Source organism: Triticum dicoccoides, chromosome 4A (genome assembly GCF_002162155.2).
Source record: "Triticum dicoccoides isolate Atlit2015 ecotype Zavitan chromosome 4A, WEW_v2.0, whole genome shotgun sequence".
Taxonomy (NCBI): Eukaryota; Viridiplantae; Streptophyta; class Magnoliopsida; order Poales; family Poaceae; genus Triticum; species Triticum dicoccoides.
This window is the reverse complement of record NC_041386.1, coordinates 702,869,012-702,874,643: the sequence shown is the minus strand read 5'-3', so window position 1 is coordinate 702,874,643 and position 5,632 is coordinate 702,869,012.

Sequence of the window (5,632 nt, the reverse complement as noted above, 5' to 3'; positions counted from 1 at the left end):
ATTACATATTAGAACATAATTTTGTTGCTTTTGTTGCTCCTTGATTTCTCCGTCATAAAAGAAGAGGAGACGAGCCAATATTGAAGTCAGGTTTATGTAGTGATGTATGTGATATACCAAGCAAACGTATTAGAATCTATTCTTAGGGGTAAAAGTATTACAATCTTTGCCGAATGGTTGGTTGTTATTATAAGATAAAAAAATAATTATGCAATGTGATTACCTGATATAGGAAGCCGAACTTACAAACCGATGTCAGATCTTTTTTGCATTGCAAACCGTAGTGGAATAGGCTGGCCTAATATAACTGAAATTGCACAATAATGTTTTTCATAAAAGTGTATTTGATCTGCATTTTATTTGTGTATTATTTCTGGGCAAGACAATTTTTTAGATAGAACAAAAGGATGACTAACTACAATATCAACTTCGGCCAACTAAGTCACACATTCATGTCTTCGGTTTCTGATACTTCAAGTTTGATCCGAAGCATCAATATTTGATCCAGTGCTTAATCATGTTTATCAGGGAACAATTTGAGCTCATTGTAATTCTTGGTTCTTCTTTTTTTGTTTCATGAAAAAACATCAAAATTGTGTAGCAACAAGTTTTCATGCGACATGACCGATTAATTTTTGGTATTACAAGCAGTAGTTTATGTTCTACAGTCTCCATGTTGTAGTATTTTTTTTCTTCGTTTCTGTAGGTCAAGGAGCATTGCTCAGAGACAAGTGAGCTGTTTGAAGTGCACGATCTGTAAGAATCCCTAAACTATTTATATACAAAAGTACTGCAATTCTATCTCCCCATAGTAAATAATCCTATTGTATTGTAACCCTCATAGATATTTTAACAATCTTATTATTGGTATAATCAAATGCTTTGATGTACATTAGGAATAATTGAGGTATTCGTGTCATCTCCACCTGGGAAAAGTGGGGAAGCACTACAAGGTCAAAGTCTCGTATCTAATTTTGATCTATTCTGTTTCTAGAATTATGGATGTCTTAAAATAAGTTAACCTGACAATGCAACACAAACTTATAAATAGAGAGTACGATGTTAATTAAGTTTAACCAACTTTCTTCGATGTATGTCAATACCAACGATGTTGTAGCTGGTTCTGTACATTTTGACTTAGTGTAAATGAAATATTTCTCTTCTCCGTACATATGAAAATGTGTCTATGATTGATTCCTTATACCAACATGTTACTTTGTAAATATTATTTTTGTTTGTAAAAACTAAAAAACATTTTTGCACATCACCTGATGATTAAAACTTTAAAGACATAAAATAATTGGTTGCTGGTGGTCGGCCATGATGACTTGGCATTTCCATCATGGAATTTTTTGAATACAAGTATAGTTTAATACCCTAGCCTGCATCACTTTTTTTATATCACTTGAATTTAGGTCACTTGGGAATCAAATTTATCATATAAATGTACACATTGGTCACATTTGTAAAATTATATTTTTCTGTAGATTTGTAGTTCCGCACAGACAAGCTTATGTCAATAAAACATCCCATTTATTAGCAAACCCAACACAATTGAGCATCGGAATAGCATTGTATTGTATTATCATGCTCCCATTTTCCTCATCAACTTTAGTCTATTTAGGGTTTGTTAGACCCACACTTTTCATACTGTCATTGTTAGTTTTCCGCAATTGATTATAGAATAACAGAAAAATTCCTCAACCTTATAATGAGCCTAAAGAAACATAACAGATTCAAATTGTTGCACGAATTTTATCACATAAATATGAAGGATCGGCCACTTATTTTTCAAGTCTACTATATATGATGAAAATTATTACATGATATTCACAATTTTGAGTACACTTAATTTTTCAAGACCTATTTCCCGTTCCACAAATAGAAGTACAGTCAATGTTTTTATATACTTTACAAAGTATAACTATGTATAATCCTAGCCCGTGCACACGCACGGGTTGACGACTAGTCTAACCAATTGATAAATTCAGAGGAATAAACAAGTCTAACAATGATATATCCACATTAGGGTAAGTACTAGCTAAACCCCAGTAATGGCCCTCGAAATAGACTTTCGCCCCGCTTTATGAATAAAGCCACACGGCTAAACGATACATAGTGTTGAGAAATGCCCATACAGGCTGATCAAAAGAAAACACGACATCGAGGATGCTAACAAGAACTATGCTACTAGACGGTAGACGCCGACCAAACCACAGCAAGACGCAACCAAGGCCACCAATGACAAATAACCAAGAGCCGCCAAGAAGAAGCCATTGGACTTTGCCGCAGTACCACCACCACACTGCCTCGAGAGAGGACCCCATGCCCTCCCATTTTGGACCGAGGAGCACCAACCTGCTGGCTGGCAGAAAGTACAGACAGTAGACAGGAGGAGCCGTCACATGTAAAGGTAAGGAACACGAGACCAAACAATCATGGACACGTCTCCGTGAGGGACTCCCACATTCACAGGCGATTCCCCCAAGAGGGCCATGACAGAAAGCGCCGTCGTGACCACCGAAGAGGAGAAAGGTTTTTACCCTGACCGTCGGCAAAGGGTGGGGAGCTAGCCAATATGGCAGCCCCAAGAGGAATGTGGCACCCTCAGGTATCATTGTCGGTGCTGGCGCCGACGCACTAAGCTCTTCCTCGGCTCCTCCTGCACCAGGCCCATCATGAAAGGGGCCCAACATGACGGATCTATGACTCCATATGTAGATCATGGCATGACTGCCACCGACTGTGACAACTTCGCTTAGACCTCCCTCCATAGTGTACCTCGCCACCCACATGGCCAAGGAACGCCACCAACACCCACTGCAACATTGCTCCCTAGAGAGCCAGCTATGCAGCCCACCATCCTGGGCCGCCGCCCCGACATTCATGTCCCCCAGCCCTCTCCTGGTAACAAACCTGTAGTCAGCGAGCACTAGAGGAAAGGGTGTGAAGGAACCTCCTTCCCCACCCCTGGACAATCCCTAGCCACATGCACCCATTCAGATCTACTCCCTCCGTTCCAAATTACTCATCGTGGTTTTAGTTCAAATTTGAACTAAAACCACGACGAGTAATTTGAAGCGGAGGGAGTAGATGCAGATGATCCCAACTCGACGACTGCCATCTGCCTCTTGCAGTGGCAACCATCAAGCTCCAAGCCCCCAAATTGCCCCCCACCACTAGTGGTCCTCGGATCTCAGCGGGAACACACCACTAGACACTGTCCAACCTCGAGTAGGTAAAGGGCGAGTAGTATGGCAGCACACTGACTACCGAGTGGGGAGGGACGATTGTTGCAACCTTCGGACAGTGGCCCCCATACCACCAGGCACCGGCCATCGACAAGACAGGGGAAGGCAGACCAGCCAGCCAACCAGCAACAGGAGCCAATGCCCGACTAGGGATAGAACTCAGGGCTCCGTGAGCCTCTCCCATCCGTGGTTTGGCCTGGCAGCATGCACGGGGCCTTACCTAAGATTCTTTATAAAAACATAAAATGCATTCCTTGTCCCTTAACTTGATCAGTTAATTCAGTCATCCTATTTTCAAATGCGAGTCTCCTTTCGTAAACTATGCATAGGGGTCCACTATTCCAAAATGTGCTAGGTTGGCGCTGCCCATTGGCAAATCAGCTGACATGTCAGCCCCTAAGGGCTAACACGCTAGTGGATAAGTTAAAAAAAACACGCCAGTGGATGTGGAATGATTTTGTCCGGTAAAAGGTTTTCCTTGTATGTCCAAATCTTGGTTTATTTTCTTATGTTTCTTAGCCTTCAAGTTGTAACTCGGCTCAGTGTCTTGCGAGGTTTGTATCTATTGAGATAAGCAATAACATTTCCTTTTTTTTTGCGAGTGAGCGATAACATTTCTATTTTGTATTAGAACATCATGAGAAGTTTGTATGCACGAGCTGCTTCTTCCACCCACATCAGAATCCTTTCAATTATGAGATAGCTCGAAATTCTCATTTCCTGGATATTTTGTTGCCGAGTGAACTCCAAAGGACTTGAGATTTCATGGTACCTGCGATCCGCATGCATCAACTTTTTTTAGAACGAGGGCTCACAAGTCACAACCTGCTCTTTATGAACAGATACAGAGGGTACTCAAATCAAACTTGCTGTTGACTCCGATTTAAGAAAAAAGAACTTGCAGTGGATTTCTCGAAATGTTTTTGGGTTGTTATAGTACATACCTCCACATTCCTTCCTCTGTTCAGTCAAGAAATGACATGAGGTTCAAGTTACCTCCTAGTGAACCATAGAATTTTGGGCTACCCTTTTGTTTACTCTTAGAACGGAACCTAAGAAATTTTGGTAAAACTAAAAATAATCGGCAGCATGAGAAACACCATCATATCTATTTACTGGCCAATTTCCCCAAAAATAAAGTTAGCGGCCTTCCGGCCTATTCAGGCAATTCAATTGCATTTCCGACTTCCCAAGTCACCCAGCGCTATACTCCATCGACAACAATTGAAGACTTTGTCACCGGCTACTACTTAGTACTCGCTACTCTGTGAGCATTTATATCTGCATGTATCTGTGTGTTATTCAAAACAATATCTGACTGCTTTCCTCCACTCCATGATAAACGACAGTTATACCCATCTCGGCAGCGCGAGCAACATTTGGATAGTCTAGCAGGTATCTATATTAATTCCGGGTTTATGCATATTTTGAGCTGCTGATATAGATTTCAGTCGCTTCGGGCTTAATGCTTGCAACAATGGCGTATGATGGAGTTCCTTCATGCTATTCTTGCAGTGGCCATGCAAGTTTGATCCTCGGAAGCTACACACAAGTCATCAGGATCATAGTTTCTGAGCCGCTAAGTTAACTGAAGGCTCAAATTAATATCCTTGGGTTATGAGATGATGAACTAGACTAACCTTTGTCGACTGTTCTCGCGCCAACTTAAGCCCATTAGACCTAAGAGAAAACCATGTCCTGCCGTACTACCCAATACTTCCTTGGAAATCAATTAGATTTCATCTCTCTTCTATTGTTAACAAATATATAGTTCACAGTCGCAAATTTAATTAAGGACCACGAGTCTCGTATTCTATATTGAATAAAAGTCCAAATAGTAGGGTGCATCCTGCGACATGCACCATCAATGATCTAGTGGTAGGAGCAGATAAGTTAGAGGAAGGAGGGTACTAACTTTTAATCATATTATCTGAAGATGTAGATATTGGCTATACTCTTTTAACCAATGTAAGCGCAGTAGCGAACATTATGAAATGAATTAGTAGAGGAAAAAAATAAGTATACATAGTATACAATACAGAGAAAATCTAGCCATGTAAATATCCATTTTTAAGAATGAGAGAATTCATCCGATTAACCAGTTAAGTTGCCAATTAATCATACTCTTTGGCTGACCGATTCGCCAAAAAACTGATATATCATGCAATAAATGGCCGGTTAACTTATCGATTAGCCTATTAATCCCCTACTCGTCAGTCAACCAAGCATCTACCACTTAACGATTTCCTCAACAATGATAAATATGGGGGGAGTAATGCTACACGTACAAAAGGATACATGCTTTTACATAAAGGTGGGTTTTGATTGGAGATTAAGGGGGAGAAGGGGCCACCCCCATGAAAATCAGGGGGAGAGGTTAG